The sequence below is a fragment of the Myotis nattereri genome (assembly GCF_964212035.1).
Source record: "Myotis nattereri genome assembly, chromosome: 1".
Taxonomy (NCBI): Eukaryota; Metazoa; Chordata; class Mammalia; order Chiroptera; family Vespertilionidae; genus Myotis; species Myotis nattereri.
Window position 1 is genome coordinate 29041486 of NC_138075.1, and position 19175 is coordinate 29060660.

The window sequence follows — 19175 nt, forward strand, 5'->3', positions numbered from 1 at the left end:
AGAGAAGTGTGAAAGCAAACAGTACTTGACTATTACTTACTTATCAGAAGAACTTAGAAAGAACTGTGGAAAGCTTACAAAGGAGCCTAAAGAGAATTTGGTGGTCTTATAACAACACTCCAAGGAAGAGAGACTGAATTTCCTAAAAGGATTTTGGCCATTAAGTGTGTAACTGTGGAGTTGATCCCTAGATTAACTCACAGGCTGGATGGTCAGTTCTTCATGAGTATGCCACCCCATGTTCTCTGACTGCTTGTTCAGGGAATAGCCCTCTGGTTATTTACTTAGTTCCCCAGTTGCCCTCATATAAGCAAGAGGGCTTCCTGACAGTGGATCCCGAAAGGCTGCTGCTCACCACAATTACGCATACGCATTTGGGGTTATACATCATGGTTAGCATGAGTCTCCGGGTCTGAGAGCCTGCTAAACTCTGCACATAGCAAGAGTTCTGGTCATGGATGGTCAGACCCCCCGAAGGGATTAATGTCTTGAGAGGCCCTACCTGAGTGGCCTACCCTATGGGACTCCCAACTCTGCTCTTTCATTTCCACAATAAGTTCCAGGTAAGAACTAGGGAAAATGAGTGCTAGAGGAGTGAAAGGAAATTCAGTGACAATTGGGGTGGTCAAGGAATGACTCCCACAACAAGTAAAGTTAGTACCAGCACTATTTTGCTAACTTCCGTTGTTTTCTTTCCTTACTGGCAATAGAAATTTTTTGTAAAATTGTTAAGGAAGTGCCTATGCGTGACAGTCCCCTATCCCACTCTCTAGGCTTGACTACTCTATCCTGGCAGACCTTTATGCATAAACATAATCTGTACCAGTCTTTATTTTATTTTGTGTACTATTCTTTTAAATCAAGTTGTTAGAGTAGGCTAAACTGCTGTAATGAACCCTCCCCAAAATAATGGCTCAAACACAGTAAATTGGTTTCTTGCTCATTTAACATCCAGGTAGACATTCTAGGTCAGCAGGAGGCTTTCCTTCACACAGTGATTGAGAGATCAGGCTTCTTTCGCTTATGGCTCTGCCACACCTAGGGTCCCAGGTTCAAGGCAGTGGGAGAGGAAGAAAACATTGAGAAGGCACACCTCTATGTTTAAAGGCCCTGGTCTAGAAGTGACACATCACTCCTGCTCACATGGCATTAGCCAGCAAGTACAGGTCTAAGCCATGTCCAGAAGATGATGAGAATGGATTTGGGCAGATAGCAAAATGAGTTCTTTTAAATTCTATTGCCATACCTTTTTGTTTTTTAAATATTTTTATTTATTTTTTTAGAGAGAGAGGAAGGGAGGAGACAGAGAGACATTGATGTGAGAGAGAAACATCAATCGGCTGCCTCCTGCACACCCCTCCCAACACCTCCTCCTGGGGATAGAGCCCATAACCTAGACATGTGCCTTGACAGGGAATTGAACCAGCAACCTTTCAGTGCATGGGATGATACTCAACCAACTGAGCCACACCTGCCTGAGCAGCTGCCATAGTCTTTAATAATTAAGAACTCAAATACTAAAGCTTATGTTGTAGATACTAACTATGGTAATCCTAACTATTCTAATCATTGCAGAGCTAAATCAGTGAACATACTATGCCATCCTGCTATAGCCTCTTAGGAGCTTTCTCCTCTAACACCTACTGTTCCCATAGCATTGTAGCACCCAAAGGACTAGTGGAGTAGAGCACAGCATTACAGCATTAGTTTCTAAAGATGAACAAGGGCCTGAAAGAAGAACTGTACATTCCATGTTTGGAAAAACAGTTAAGCAATTTAATAGAAATGAGAAGTTTACATATTGGAGCAATGCAGTATGAGGTTGTAGAGAACATGATTTGCAACCCACAGGCCAGAGTTTGTGAGAAGTGGGGAGGCTAATGGGAAGTTATTTTTTTGTAAGAGCCCGGTGAATTGAGTAATAATGAAGCTATGCCTTTATCAGGGTGCTGTGGCAAATCTAGTTCAAAAGGCACAAGAAATGGTCTCATTAATTTTTTTTTAAATCCTCACACAAGGGTATTTTTCCCATTGATTTTTAGAGAGAGTGGGGGGCAGAGGGAGAGATAGAGAGAAACACTGATGTGAGAAAGGCACATTGATTGGTTGCCTCTCACATGCCCCTGACCAGGGCTGGGAGCCTGCAACTAAGGTGTGTGCCCTTGATGGGAATTGAACCGGGGACCCTTAAGTCTGCAGGCTGACGCCTTATCCACTGAAGCCAGGGCTCTTCTCATTAATTTCTAAAGAATCTTAGAGTAATAGTGAAAAGAGCAAATATTATAAATATGGAAGGAATGTCTGCCTGTCATGCTTGAGGGAGCTGTCCCTTTCTTAAACTATTTTTGTGCTTCAGGTCAACTCATCTGCAGATCTAGATCAGATGAGACAATGTTTTGTTGTTAACCCTCACCAGAGGATAGACAGACAGACAGACATCGATGTGAGAGAGAGACATCAATTGGGTGCCTCCCGAATGTGCCTTGACTAGGGCTGGGGACTGAACCCATGATCCTTTGATGTGTGGGCCAACACTGTAATCACTGGACAAAACCCACCATGGCAAGACAATGTGTGTTGTTTTTTTTTAAGACATAATGTTTTATTATTGCTCTTTCCTCTCTTATAAGAAGGCACTGTAGGACAGAATGAACCTGAAACAGCAAGGAAGCTCGTATGACAAACAGATTTGGAACCAACTTGAATGGGCTCTGCTGTTTGACATGCAGTGACAAGCAAAGCTCTGCACAGACTGACAGCCGCAGTGCTCCTCTCCCAGTGCTGGTAATAAAACATACACCGAATACTATTAAGATCTTTTAGGCCCAGGTGTCACCTTTGGCCCTGATAAACATCTCCAGGCTCCACTGGAGTGAAACGAGAACACAAGTGCATCAACAGAATGATGCAACCATCTGCTAGGGAAGAAATCAAAACAGCCCTACCTGACCTTAGCAGTGTCTGCAGACAGCACTTCTATTTAGGGTCCTGATCACTAGGGAATCCCTGCAAGAAGCCAGGGACAGGAGAGGAGAAAAAGGAGTATAAGGATCTGCCTCGCACACCACACTCAGCTAGCGGCTTTACAGGTAGCTGCTAATCTTCACACCCTCATGGGTTTCACATACTTGAGAGGGAGAAATTCAGCAGTTAAACAGCTCCTACTGTTTAGAGCCAGCCTGAGTCACCCTTTGGATGGAGACTCATAGAAGGCAGTGTGACAAGTGAGCAGGCACTTGTCAACAGCATCAAGGTAACTCATTTCCCTCCTGCTGACTTCCACTCATGGGGAGCTCCAGCTGCTCCCAAGGCTCCCAGCAAGTGGAGAGAGATGGGCTGACACGAGATGATCCACCGAGCCCCATGGGCAGAATAGTGGATTTGGAGGAAAGCTCAGGGCCCATCAGTGTGCAGGGTTGTTTTTTTTAGGCTGTGCCTGAAATAGAATAGAGTGTTTATGACTTGTCAGGAGTAACAAGTCAGTAAAACTTGGAGAAAAACAAAGATGCTGAGATCTCACTTGGTGCTGAGAGAGTACTAATCCTCATGGCTTTTACAATTACAGACTCAAACGCTCTGTAAGACAGATCTAGCTCCATGCAGAAGGAATTCTAGCATTTTAAAGGACTGCTCCTGCTAATTCTTAGAACCCCAAAGCTGTGCCTGGAAAATCAGTTCATTGAAAACAAAGCTGCCATGTTACTGGAGGCCGTCTGGGAAGGGAGTGCCACAGGTCCTTCAGTCCATTTGAAGTAAGCAAAATGGCTCTTGTCCCTAAAATGTGATCTGGGTAATAACTTTTGAAGAGACTGTTATTTAAGGTAAACTCATTTGGTTTCCACCAATAAAATGAAGACGTCTGAATTTTATTTGGTTCATTTAACTCCCTAAGGCTGTACAGTCATGAAGTATGTGCTGGGGTATCTAAAAATCAGTTCGTTGTCCAGCCCGTGTGGCTCAGTGGTTGAGCACTGACCTATGAATGAGGAGGTCACAGTTTAATTCCCCGGTCAGGGCACATGCCTGGGTTTCGGGCTCAATTCCCATTGGGGAATGTGCAGGAGGCAGCCAGTCAATGATTCTCATCAATGATATTTCTTTCTTTCCTTTCTTTCTTTCTTTCTTTCTTTCTTTCTTTCTTTCTTCCTTTCTCTCTTTCTTTCTTTCTTTCTTCCTCTCTCTCTCTCTCTCTCTCTCTCTCTCTTCCTCTCTAAAATCAATAAAAAATATATTTTATATATATATATATATATATATTTTTTTTTTTTTTTAATTGGATATCAACTCTTTGCTTCCTCAGGCCCAGTCTCCAAAATGTTTGGTAAGTTTAGGAAAGAGGTCATATCATGCAAGTACACATATTTGTTCTAGTTCACTCCTTCACCATTCCTGGCAAGGCTCCAGCCAGCACTCTCAACATCTCCTTCCTCCTCACTCCGCTCTCCTGTTGTCTCCGCAACAGCGAGGCGCTGTCAGACACGGAGCGGACCACCGTGGCAGGGAGAGGGACGGAGAGCTCCAATGACAAACGGACTTGGAACCGACGTGAAAGAGCGCTCATGTTTGCCTTGCAAAAAAAGCAACGCTCTGTGCAGACGGCAGCCTCAGTGCTTCCCTCCCGGTGCTGGCAATGGAAATACACTGAGTACTAGGAAGACCTTTTAGACCCAGAGGTCACCTTTGGCCCTGATAAGAAGGTGACCCCGGGCATCCTGGCCAGTGATTTCGGACCTGTCCATCTAACATATACCACAGTTAAGATCAACGGATACAAACATGGTGTTAATAAATGCCTTTGCATAAATGTGATTCTTGAGTAAAAAAAAAATAAACGTGAAAACTTGGCTCCAGACATGTAACTGAGATGACTTGCAACACCATTTAGGCTTCCTGATAATTGCTCCCCCAGCTACATCTGTCCTTCTTTCCTGAGGAGAACAGAGTATCGCTGTCTGAAGGTAGGCTTAGTAATGTATGCTGCTATGAACCAAACTCATGTCAACCCTCTGAACGCCTAGTGAATCAGCTCTGTCTTCTGCAGACTGTCAGCTGACGGCACCCTAGCAGCCTGGTTCCAGTGCAGGCAGGACGGGGGTAAGAGAAGGGTTCCTTTGGCTTCCTAAGTCACTACAACAAAACCAGTTTCCCTCATTCAGGACAAGACTGTTGAACGTCACTGCAAAATGATCTGCTGACAAACTTCAAGCTATTCCAATATCTAATAACCACAGGAAGAGATAGCAAGAATTCTGGGGATAAAGTACTGCTTTTCAGAATGTGATCCTTTTTAAATTGATACTTCACCTTGTTCCAGAAAGGATTTAAAGGGAGATGCATCAGGCTAGTGACTATGGCTCTGCCAGTTAACAGTCCAGATGTGTAGCTCCATGCCTCAGACCCTGGGCTAGCATCCTGATGTGTGTTCTCCAAGAACCTCAGATTGGAACGCATTCCATACTACTCTGGGCTGAGAGCAGAGTGCTGCAACATCGCCTCTTGCCCATCTCACCACAGTGGGTCCAGTGCCACACAAGATGCAAAGGAAAAATTCCTGGCCCATAACCTCTTAGAAGAGTCAAGATGTCCAACCAAGTACAGTTTCTAAGCTTGTCCTACCTCAAGGACAAGGCTTGCTTAGGGCAAAAATAAGCCTTGTTATAGTTGTTACAAGGATTAAATAAGAAAAAGCCCATACATGCCAAGAATTATGTTCAGTTTAACTGGATGAGGCATCTTTGTGGTCTTCCTCCTGCAGGGGAAGAAAAGGTCTCCTTTCTTCCCTTCTAGGTTCTCTGTCTGGTTAAATCAACTCCCCTAGACCAGTGGTCGGCAAACTCATTAGTCAACAGAGCCAAATATTAACAGTACAATGACTGAAATTTCTTTTGAGAGCCAAATATTTTAAACTTAAACTATATAGGTAGGTCATTGTTATTAACTTAATTAGGGTATCCTAAGGCTTAAGAAGAGCCACACTCAAGGGGCCAAAGAGCCGCATGTGGCTCGCGAGCCGCAGTTTGTTGACCACGGCCCTAGACAATTGGAAAAGGGGGTAGGTGACTGGGGCTTTAAAGGGAAAGAAGACAATTCACAGGAAGATGGGAAGACCCAACTTTTGGTAAACAAATGTTTGCCATACTAGGCAGAAATAGAGGACCTTGGACTTTGAACAAACAGGACCTCCCTCCAGCTTGCCACACCTAGCCCATACTCTTTGCAGTTATCTCTGACGATAACTCTCTTCCTGGACCAGACCTTCTATCTAAATTCATTTGGGTAGTTAAAGGGGAAGTGAAAAGCTCTTGCTGAGTCTTCTGGGCCTCAATTGACTTCAGCTGAAAGTAACCCACATGCCAAAGAGGCAATTTTGGGGAGGCTTATTCCGAACCCCTTTCACTCTCACCCAACCCTTTGTCTTTCCCTTGAAACTGATGGTGTAACCTAAGACTTCCCAAAACATGTTTGTAATATGACTGTCATTTTTAAAGATAGACTTTTGGGTAAGAATTAGAAAACAAATACAGATCCACTGATTTCTCATGGAAATGGATCCTAAAGAGTCCAGCTCTCACACACAACTTGATTTTCTACATTCCCTTTAAAAGAATATAAAGGCAAGGCCGAAAAAGGGGCTTAGTAATAAGTCTGACCGAAAGTAACATACAGCCCAATGGGCTCAGTGGTTGAGCATCAACCTATGAACCAGGAGGTCATGGTTCGATTCCCGGTCAGGGCACATGGCCTGGGTTGAAGGCTAGATTCCCAGTGTGGAGCATGCAGGAGGCAGGTGATCAATGAGTCTCTCTCATCATTGATATTTCTATCTCTCCCTCTCCCTTCCTCTCTGAAATCAATAAAAATATATATATTTTTAAAAGTAACATTATACACATGACCATAAATTCTAACTGGGCAGGTCATGGTGGGTAGTCAGGCACAGGACTATGAAAGGTTTATCTTTGCCTTAAGCAAGCCTTGTCCATTGTTCTTGTGCAACTAGGTTTACATACTTTTGAAATGACAATAATCATCTTTCCCAGACCTTCCCTGTAACCACCCTTGAGGGAGCATATATAATCTCAACTATTGTGTACCTCCATTTCTCCCACTTCATGTAATCTTCCTTACATCCCTCCTTAATCCCCAAAGTATAAAAGAAATTGCCAAACTGTCATTCTCCAGAGCATCTGAGCTCTAGCATGTCACCAGTTTGACTCAAATAAACCCTTACAAACAATTGCTCCAGGCTTGGACATCTCTGAAATTGAAATTTACTTGTAGTGAGCAGGATTCTGAAGAAGCCCGCGCAGGATCACCCTGTGGACCCAAACCTGGTGCTAGGTGCCACGTGGGCCCCTTGTGCCCCACCAGCCCCTGCTTTGCATGGGGTGAACTTGGGTGCGTTTTCTCTTGGAATTCTAACTTTAAATGGCTGGCCCTAACTTTATTTGAGCTGTTCTTATAAAATCCTCGAGGTGGATATGGGTTGAGCTAACCCAGGAAAAGGAAAAGAAAAAGTGGGTGACTGCTTTTAATTTGGGCTTTGCTTACTGAAAAGTCTGAATGAAATCTTTGCTGGTTAAATGAGAGACTGAACTCTCTTTAGCTCTGAAGGAGAAAAGACACTTGCTTCCCCAACCCAATCTTGGGGATTCTTAGATGACTAAGGATCTTCGTGAGGTTGCCTGAGGAAAAATGTCCTCTAGAGCAGCGGTTGCCAAACTTCCGGACCTCATGGACCACCAGTTGGTGACCACGGCTCTAGAGTGTGAAACAGTCTTATCGGGATATCTACCATATCATCTAGAGACCTTGCATGTAAAGGCTGGTTGTCCCTCGAAGTTTGTTCAGACTCTAGAGATCTCAAAGGAAATGAAAATTAATGTGGGAAATCGGCAAGCCTAACCCAGTCAGCCTCCCATTAATACTCCTGCAGGAAGATTGCCGAAATGAGGATCCTTTGATACTTCTCAACTAATCTTTGCATGCACAATTAGAAAAAGTCAGCTATAAAATTCGGCAAAATGAATGGAAAGCATATTTAATTGGTCTCTCAAAGATTGAAAAAGAGAATTTAAATAAATGGATCAACCTATGATGTTGTTTAGGTGGCAAACCAATTCTTTTAAGGTATTAAAAATAGCTGTTCTTTAAAAGGGAAAGAACATTTGAAACGTGCTTAACTTGTCAAGGACAGATACAAACTGTGTCTGTTGTTTTCTTTTTGTTTTTTGTAAGTTCTTATCCCAACTCCCAAAACAAAATTTGGATCCAAATTTTTATAAACTAGTGTGTTTTTCCTTAAGGCTAAGGTCTCTGTTTATGTCTATGTAATGTCTATGTATGTATGTTGTAAATGTGAGATAATTTTTCTACCTCTGGGTGGTATTGTTAAAATTAATTTAATAAATTAAAATTAACTGGTTTGAAGGCAAGTGGTTGTAAGGATTAGGTATTCTAAAATTCTCAGAAATATAAAAACTCAAATGCTTTTCAAGTTCATGTAATCTAAAGTTAATCCTTTAAAAGTTAGTTTAAATTTGTTGGTTTAAGGAGAACAGACATATCTTTTGAGTTATTGATATTAAATATTTTTAACCAAGTTTTAAAAAAATAAGTCCATGTTAATAATTCATGTGTTGACATCTATGAAATATGTTTCCAGGGGTTATAAAGTGTCTTCATAAAGTGGCCAAGTTAAAGAATGCTAATTGCTTCTTAGTTTTCATTAGAAATTGAGGTTTTAAAGGTTAAAATATCAATATATGTAGGAATAACCAATTATTTGATTATCTTACCGGTCTGCTAATAATATTAGTCATAATAATAGTTATACACTACTTGTTCTTTGAGAGCTTTTCTTTATATTCCAATTGTTAATGATTAATAACTTTTAATTCTCCTTTTAGGGCTTATGTAAATATTATACTGGATCAGTAGTTCTCAACCTTCCTAATGCCATGACCCTTTAATACAGTTCCTCATGTTGTGGTGACCCCCAATTTCATTGTTACAAATTGAACATAATTAAAGCATAGTGATTAATCACAAAAACAATATGTAATTATGTGTTTTCCGATGGTCTTAGGCGACCCCTGTGAAAGGGTCGTTTGACCCCCAAAGGGGTCGCGACCCACAGGTTGAGAACCGTTGTACTAGAACTAGATGCAAAATACAGAAAAATGAGAAGGGTGACAAAATCCAGATCATAATAGTTCACAGGATAGAAATGATCTAGCGCAGCCGTGGGCAAACTACGGCCCGCGGGCCGGATCCGGCCCGTTTGGCTGTTTGTTCTATCCGGCCCGCGGAGCCCAAAGAGCGGAGGGTTCTCTTGCTCTCCCCTCCGCTCCTTCACCAGCAGCAGTGTTAACATGGCAACGTCGGGAAACACAGCCGCAGCTCCTTCTTCTGAGTCCAGTTTAAGAACCCATTGTGGCCCTCGAGTCAAAAAGTTTGCCCACCCCTGATCTAGAGTGTTTGTGCAATGATGGCCATGAGACATGACTGCCTTCCATATACATGCCCTTCTTTTTTGGAAAAATTTGACAAGATGATTTCAAAATTGAGACTTCCTAGGAATGAGCCTTCCTACCACTGTGAAACCACACTCTCTAAAAGGTTGGTCATTGATGCATCCTTTGGATTGATTTATGACCAAAAGGAGGAATTGTGGATGAAAAAGGGATTCTGTAGTGAGTATGATCAGTTGCTAGGGTAACCTGATCATAAATTCTTAGCTGGGAAGATCATGGTGGGTAGTCACACCCCAAGCCTATAAAATTTTTATCTTCGCTTTAAGCAAGTCCTGTCCATTGTTCTTGTGAATGAAATGTGAATGAAATCGAGACTCTAATAAATCCAACAGGTCTAGTGACTAAAAATAACCTCACGGGGTGATCTGAGCATACATTACTCTATGGGCATGTCATGGTGGGTAGCCACGTCTTAAACATATAACTTCTTCAGTATATCTATTCCTTAAGCAAACTCTGTCCATTGTTTCTGTGCTTCTAGGTTAACACACCTTAAATGCCAGAGTAATCCTTTTTTTTAGACCCCTTGCAGGCATGACCACCCTCAAGAAAGCACAAAAACTGAACTATCCTGTAATAATAAAAGCCTAATATGCTAAGTGTCTGACCATTCGTTCAACCGTTTGACCAGTTGCTATGATGCACACTGACCACCAAGGGGCAGATGCTCTGACCGGTAGGTTGGCTTGCTGCTGGGGTCCAGCTGATTAGGACTGGGCAAGATGGGCTGGACACACCTGGAGCCTTCCTGCAGTCCCTCCCTGGCCCTGATCGTGCACGGGGCCTCCAGTCCTGTAATAAGAAACTGTAGCCTGGCTGAGCATGGACCCGTGAACCAGGCCCTGTCGGATGGGGCACAGCCTGGGTTGTGGGCTTGATCACCAGTAGGGGTGCGTGCAGCAGGCAGCCAATTGATGTTCCTCTCTCATTGAAATGTTTCTATGTCTCTATCCTAGGCAGTACTTAATGCTTCAATCTTTCTATTCTAGGCAATATTTAATGGCTGATAACATCATTTCTGGTGGAAGTGTATACTGCTAACCATGAAGCAGAATTGCCGGGGGGGGGGGGGGGGGGTAGGGAATTAAACCTAAATCTGACCAAGGATCTATATCCAAATACAATTTACAGGAAATACAGAGGACAAAAGAACAAGTCATAGGTTGACATGAGGATGTGATCTGCAAAATCCAAACTGAGAGATTCTGCAGACACATGACCTAGTTTCTTCTACATTAAGCTGCAAGGAAGAAGGACATAACAGAGGAGGGACCTATAAGGGACTTAAGAGATAGCAATCAATATAGAAGTTCTTTGCATCCCTACTCAAACTGTAAAAATAGACATTAAAAATATAAGTTAATGAGGTAGGGTGACTGTTAAAAGGTGTAAGACTTACTTGTCCCTGTTGAAAATAAGGGAATACTCCTCCCCCCTCCCCACTTTGTTTCAAAATTTCTCTTTCTGTCCTTTTCAAATGTATATAAATCTTTATAATGACTAAAGGAGCCCGTGCCAGTCTCACAACCCAAGAATGTTTCCTCAAGGATCTGGGAACCATCTTTTTGAAATGCAAACATCTAGCCCTCTTTTCCCAGTTCCTATGGGAGAATGATAGGCTAACTTCTGTGGGCACAAAACATAAGAATTCTTTAAAAGTTATCCACAATACCTTTACCACACCTAAAAGGTGGAGGGTGCCTTGCTCCAATATGCAAAACTGCCTCCCCTGTTAAGATGAAAAGTCTGTTTACCCTTCAGATAAATGGAATCAACTAACACAGGTGGCCACTCCAATTTCTTTAAGTTAGAATGCACTATATGTGACAAAAGGTACTATCAAGTTCTCTTACTGAAGACCTAGTTCTCATTTATCTTGAAAACATCTAATGTCTTGCACCTTCTTGGCTATATAAATGAGTGAGATTTCTTTATTTTTGTAATCTTTTAGCAGATTGCCTGATTTACTGCTTATTCAATAATTACCAGTTTTCTTTCTCTACTTCTTGGAGGGGTTTTCTCAGTTGGGGAGGTTTTTAAAAACTTTTATTTCCCCAACACTGGGTATTTGATATTAACTCATTTTAGGTAAGGTAAAGGTATTGTGGATAAGTTTTAAAGAATTCTTGTATTTTGGAGATAATGAAATATTTGCAGATGAAACAATATGATGTTTGTGATTTGCTTCAAAAGGTATGGAGGTAGAGTGAAAAACATTCCTGTGTACTGATGATTGATGTTGGGTGACATATGTATTAAATTCATTATGCTACCATCTCTACTATTGTTATTTTGGAACACTTCCATAATAAAAAGAGAAGATCCATGGAAGCCAGCTGGCATGCAGGTATGGAGCTGGGAGCGGAAACAAGTGTTGGAGGCAAAGCTTTGGACGTCAGCATTCAGGTGATAGGAAAGCCACGGAAATGGACAGTGTTAACCGGCATAGCATAAAGCAAGAGGATCAAGGACAGAACTCTGAGGAACAGCAACATGTAAGGGATAGGAAGCAGATCTGGCAAAGGAACCTGAAGAGTTAAAACCAGAAGAGAGTGGTGTCCGTTTCAAATAAGGTGAGTGGAATGTAGCTGGCCTCCAACCTCAGCAAAACCAGTTTCATTGCAATGATGGCCCGGGACACCAGATTATAGCCAGTGTGAAAGGGCATTGGGGAAGCCAGGATGGTGGCTCTGAAGAGCACAAAACTGCACAACAGCTAGAAGGCTACATATGGTCAAGGGCGGGGGTTTGGGGGGGGGGAGGTAGATAAGATTAATTACCGCAGGGACAGGTGAATGGAGAGAAGTTGAGAAACAAGGGGAGAGAAGGGATAACAGCAGGAACAAGGACCCTCAGAACACAGGAGGGTAAGGGATCCAGAGCACAGGGAGATGATGTGGCTAAGCGATGCTTGTGCAATATCTATTCTTCCCTTCTGCAGAGACAGGAGTTTTACTTGGGAGCATGACTTTTTAGAAGAGAGACTAAATTCACCACCACATTCTTTTTTAAAAAAATATATTATTTATTTCAGAGAGGAAGGGAGCGGGAGAGAGAGAGAAACATCAATGATGAGAGAGAATCATTGATTGGCTGCCTCCTGCTCACCCCCAACTGGGGATCGAGCCCGCAACCCAGGCAGGATTCATTATGAACCTGAAGAGTGTTCATAATGACCGGAATCAAACCTACGACCCTTCAGTCCACAGGCCAACACTCTATCCACTGAGCCACGCCGGCTAGGGCTCACCACCACCTTCTGTAACTGGGTGTGGCCATGTGACCCATTGGGGTCAACAGGATAAGCAGAAGTGTCCTGCAGCAACTTCTTGGGAACATTCCAAAGGGAAAGCACAAGTTCTCCCTTTGCTTGCTTCTTTGTTCATTCTTCCATCCTGCTGCCAGAACTGAGGCCATAGCCATCTTGGACCATTAGACCCAGGCCCGCTGCTAGCGCAGCATGATAAGAATCGAGGTCTGAACTTCCAGGAACAGAGCTGCTAAACCAGCTCCGGACTTCTCTCTAAACTCTGTTCACTGGAGAGTGAAATGAACTATTTTTCTTAAACCTCTATTTTGGGCTCCGATTATCATGTGCAATTGCAACTACCACATTGTCATGTCCCTATGAGAAGAAGCTACAACCTCAGGTGACCTTCCTTGTCCTTCATACATTTCTATTCTAATTTACTTTTAAGTGTTCCTTTTTATATGTATTTTAAGTTGTGGTAAAATACACATAAAATAACCATCTTACACTATTTTTAAGCGGTATTAAGCACATTCATCATTGTTCTGTGAGTATAACACCATCTATTTCCAGAACTCTTTTCATCTTGCAAAACTGAAATTTTGTACCCATTAAACAATATCTCTCCATTCCCTCTCTCGCTAGTCCTGGCAATCACCATTCTACTTTCTGTCTCTATGAATTTGACTATTCTAGGTACCTCATAAGTGGACTCATCCAACATGTATTTGTCTTTTTGAGAGTGGTGTATTTAATTTAGCACAATGTTTTCAAAGTTCACCTATTCTATAGCACATATCAGAATTTCCTTCCCTTTTAAGACTGAATAATATTCCATTGTATGTGTTAACCACATTTTGCTCATCCATTCATCATCAATAGACACGTGGGTTGCATCCACCCTTTGGTTATTACGGATAAGCTGTTATGAACATGGGTGTACAGATATCACTTTGAGATGTTACTTTCAACGTTTGAATATACCAGTATGCTCGGAGTGAAACTGCTGGATCCTACTTTTCATTTTTTGAGGAACCACCATACTGTTTTCCATAGTGCCTATATCATTTTACATAGGACAGAGAGGTTCCAATATCTTCATATTCTTACCAACACGTTTGTTTGTTTTTTTACACTAGCTATCCTAATGGGTATCATTAACTTGCTTTTAACCGATTAAGAATGACATAATAGCAAGAGCCTAGTACATTGTCTAGAACATGGTAAATGTTAGATATGGAACAACTTTGAAATAAAAATATGTAAGTTAAACCATTTGCTGCTCATATAAGCAGGAAATATATAGTTATATTGAAATTTAATAACAGATTTTCCTATATTCAGGCACATCATCAGTGATGGAGGCCTTTGCTAAGGCATGAGCAAATTACCAATTCCAGAAGAGCTTCATCACACTCCAACAGAAACCAGTTCCCATGAGCAGTCACTCCCCACTTCCTCCCCTACCCCACCCCCACCCCCAGCACTTGGAAACCACTAATCTACTTTCTGTTTCTATGGATTTGCCTATTTTTAGACATTTCATACAATGGAATCATATAATATGAGGTATCTTTATTTTTTTTAAATATATTTTATTGATTTTTTACAGAGAGGAAGGGAGAGGGAAAGAGAGTTAGAAACATCGATGAGAGAGAAACATTGATCAGCTGCCTCCTGCACACCCTCTACTGGGGATGTGCCCACAACCAAGGTACATGCCCTTGACTGGAATCGAACCTGGGACTCTTCAGTCCGCAGGCCGACTCTCTATCCACTGAGCCAAACCGGTCAGGGCAATATGAGGTATCTTTTAATACACAATACTTTTCTTTAAAAAATGTTTTTTTATTGATTTTAGAGCGAGAGGGAGAGAGAAAAATCAATCGGCTGCCTCTTGCACGCCCCCTACAGGGGATCGAGCCCACAACCCAGGCCTGTGCCCTGACAGAGAATTGAATCATGACCTTCTGGTTCATTGGTCAATACTCAACCATCGAGCCACACCAGCAGGCTCTGTGGCCTTTGTGTCTGCCTTCTTTCACTTAGAATAATGCTTTTTTAAGGTTCACCCATTGTATGGCTATATCACAATTTTTTTAAAAACAACTCAAATCTCCCACAAAAATCCAGACTTCAGGCTTTTCTTGGAAAACCAAAAATAAAACAATAGAAGGCCCTCCCCTGCCCACATGGGATCCACTGGCTAGAGCCCAGCAACAGCTTCTTCCTTGGACACTCCAGGCACCTTTCTACCCCAGGTCTTTGCACTTACTGTTTCCTCTGCCTGAAATGCTTTTCTCCCAAATATGCACATGGCTCCTTTCCTCACCTCAGGAATCTGTTCACTGACACCTTCTCAGTATGGCCTCCCTATCTACATATACAATGCTTCCCTGTCCCCATACTTGCTATCCTCCTGTCCCTTGCTTTCATTTACTCATTAGCACTCATCATTATCTGAGATACTATATATTTTACTTTTGTCTGTTTCAAACCACACCCACAGAGTTCTAGAACAGGAATTTCTGTTTTGTTCACTGTTGTATTCTCAGCACCTAGAACTTAGTAGGCTCAAGTTGTTGAATATACAAATTAGTGAATGAATGAACATGTTATAGTTTTTAGTGACTAAAAGCTGCTCCTAAGAAACCTAAACCTGGAAAGGATGTTTAAACAGTTTTGACACATACTTTATATTAATTCACATTTTTAGTTCAAGGAGTTTCGGCATATATGCAGTCCTGTAATCACCACCACACTTAAGATATAACACATTTAAAATAATTCACAGTAACACATTATGGTAGGTCTGTTTGCTACAAGTAGGCCTGGAACTTGGAGATATCTTTAATTAAAACTTTAGGCTGCTGTTTTCAAAAGTCATAGCAAGGAACATGATGGTTCAAAAATCAAAGCACCAAGAGAACAGAGAGTTGTTAAAATCCACAGGGACTAAAATATAGTCCTAAATCAAAGGACAAAGAAACTGTAACCTAATGAGTTATATTAACTTTCAAGAACATTGTGTAAAGTAGTAGGAAAAAAGCAAGCAAAGGAACAAGAATTTATTAATAAAGACCTTTGAGGATTCCAGTCCAAAAATTTTTTTAATTGATGTTTTTATTTTTGTGTTTACAGAAAGTGAGAGAGAGATCGATTTGTTGTTCCACTTATTTATGCATTCATTGGTTGCTTCTTGTATGTGCCCTAAGTGGGGATAGAACCTGAAACCTTGGTGAATCGGGACAATGCTCTAACCAACTGATCAACCAGGCAAGGCTCAAAATTTTGTTTCTCATTGGTATTTGTAAACTGTCTTATCAGCAATCAGGATCTTTAAGCTTCAGGCAACAGAAACCTGTTCTGGCTAAGTCCAGCAGAAAAGCAATCTGTTTAATTATTGTAATTCCTAGAATCTTTAATTAGGGCCCTAAAGGGCCCTAATCTGGTTTAAAGGCACACTGCCCAGAAATATTGGCCCCATCAGTCACATTGCAGGATGGCACAGAGAAGATGCTGCTGATGCCTCCACTACTAGGGAAAGGCAGCTTGCATGGACAGAGGCTACTGACCAATTGCTGCCATCATTACCCATCACAAAATGAGTTATTTGCTGCCTTGAAATTTGAACCAAAGTTTAGGATAGGTGCTTCTGGTGGTGGAACCTCAGTCAAGTACCCTAGCTGCAATGAAAACAAGGTGGAATGTAGGTGGAAATAAGTCTAAGAGGTAGATGAAGGTCAAATTATGGAGGACCTATCCTATTGGTTAAGTGTGGAGCACATACCATTAGTGATTAAAGGACAGATACCAAAATGTAAAACTATTAAAAGGAAAATGTATTAGAAAGATGTATCTAGCACAGCCTGAGATGTCATTGTTTATTGGAGGGACAAGTTATATTTTAAAGTAGGAAGCTTTAGATTCAATTAAAAAAATAAAAGCCAAAGTAAATATGACAAATTAGATGGTATATGACTCTAAATTTTCTCCTTCTAATATAAATATTTTGGAGGAGTGCATGACCAGATTCTGCAGATAGCGAACTGGGAGTGTGCCTCAGCAAGAATTCTTACCTTTGCCTGCTCATTCTAGAGGTCCCAGGATCTTTCTACTGCAGGCACTTCAGCATAAGCAGTGCCCAGCTGGTGAGGTATCCTATTCATGATGCCAACTGTGGGGGCAGAATAAACTTCCTCTACCCTCAAGGTTCTTTTGGTCATATACTCCTTCAAAAAAATTGAAGAAGAGGGATACTTCCTAATTTTGTGAGGCCAACATTATGCTGATACCAAAACCAGGCAAGGGTAACACATAAAAAAGAAAATTACAAGCCAATATCTGATGAACATAGATGCAGAAATCTTCAACAAAATACTAGCAAATCAAATACAACAATACATTAAAAAGATAATGCATCATGATTAAGTGGGGTTCATTCCAGGGATGCAAGGATGATTCAACATATGCAAATCACTTAATGTAATACACACATTAACAAAATAAAAGATAAAAGTCACATGGTCTCATCAATAGATGTAGGAAAAGCATTTGACAAGATACAACACCCACTTATAATTAAAACACTCAATACAATGGGTATAGAAGGAAAGTACCTGAGCATAATAAAGGCCATATATGACAAACCCTCAGCTAATATGCTCAACAGTGAAAAACTGAAAGCTTTTCCTCTAAGCTCAGGAATAAGATAAGAATGCCCACTTGTGCCACTGTTATTCAACATAGTACTGGGAAGTCCTAGCCAGAGCAATTAGGCAAGAGAAAGAAATAAAGGGCATCCAAATTGGGAATGAAGAAGTAAAACTGTCACTATTTTCAGATGACATGATTCTATATAGAGAAAACCCTAAAGACTCCACCCAAAAGATGATTAGAAGCAATAAACAAATACAATAAAGTTGCAAGATACAAAATCAATATACAAAAATCTTCTGGGTTCCTATATACTAACAATGAAATATTGGAAAAAGAAATGAAAAAAACAATCCTATTTGCAATAGCAACAAAAAGGGTAAACTACCTAGGAATAAAGGAAGGAAGTGAAGGACCTAGTCACTAAAAACGGTAAGACACTGTTGAAAGCAATTGAAGACACAAAAAAATCTATATATATAAAAGTGTAATATGCAAATTGACCAGACAGTGGAACGACTGGTCGGCTATGACACGCACTGACCACCAGGGGGCATACACTCAACATAGGAGCTGCCCCCAGCCTGCAGGATCCAATCGCCTGATTGGGGCCTACAGGCCAACATCTTTTTTTTTATATATATTTTTTATTAATTTTTGTTGTTTTTTACAGAGAGGAAGGGAGAGGGATAGAGAGTTAGAAACATCGATGAGAGAGAAACATCAATCAGCTGCCTCCTGCACACCCCCTTCTGGGGATGTGCCCGCAACCAAGGTACCTGCCCTTGACCGGAATCGAACCTAGGACCTTTCAGTCCGCAGGCCGACGCTCTATCCACAGAACCAAACCGGTTACAACCAGGCCAACATCTTAATCCCTCCCCCCGGCTGGCAGGCTGATCACCCTACGGGGAATGGGGAACCAGGGGTGGGTGGCAGTGGACATGGGTGGTGCTGGGGCCCTGATCGTCGGCCAGGCATAGGGACCCTACCTGTGCACAAATTTTGTGCACCGGGCCTCTAGTGTAAATATATCTCCTGTTCATGAATTGGAAGAATTAACATAGTTAAAATGGAACAGAAGAACAAATGTCCTAAATTGGGACAAATAAATGGGAACAGATGTCCCAAATAGGTCAGGATAGCTCCCAAATGACTTCCTGAACTCCAGGACTCTTGGCCTGGTCACAGTGGCACATTAGATAATTGTGCCAGAGGCTGTCACCTCTTTTAAGTACCACAGGGAGGTCAAATTACCATAACTATAATGAGGGAGACCTTAAACTATTATCCTTAGTTTACAGCTATTTTCCCCCACACTCATTCTACTTCTGAAGAAAAAGGGGCAAATGACCATGGCTGGCAGCGCTACCAGAATCAGGAGCAGAGGCACTACGCCTCTGCATGGCTCTCAGGTTCTCTTTATATATTCAAATTAAGTGGTTACTTGAGAGAGGACCCACTGAGTGTGCCTCCCAAGCCTCACACCAGGTCAAACACATTCATTCCAGAAAACAGGAAGTTTAACCATTGCCATGGCAACATTGATAGCCCGGCGACATCAGAGCAGAAGGCAAAGAACAAAGGGATTTGTGAATGTTAACCTCTCCGTGGGTCTTCTCTCCCTTGAAACTCACCCATACTGCTTATTTGAAAGTGCTCGAAGAGCTTGAGTTTTTTTGGTACTATTTCTGAATAGAGCTTTGGAACTTCTCTGTACTTTACTCTAACAT

General features: G+C 41.7%; 2 protein-coding genes across 2 annotated transcripts in view; one reads left to right on the forward strand and one right to left on the reverse strand.

Moving 5' to 3' along the window:
• VTI1B (vesicle transport through interaction with t-SNAREs 1B) overlaps positions 1-4851 on the forward strand; it is a 33054-nt gene extending 28203 nt beyond the window's left edge. Inside the window, exon 7 of the transcript XR_013995804.1 lies at positions 4463-4851. The gene's annotated coding sequence lies outside the window, so the exon portion shown is untranslated. The remainder of the gene's footprint in view (positions 1-4462) is intronic.
• Positions 1-19175, reverse strand: part of ARG2 (arginase 2) — a 36881-nt gene that overhangs the window by 14074 nt on the left and 3632 nt on the right. The gene's annotated exons all lie outside the window — the stretch shown is intronic.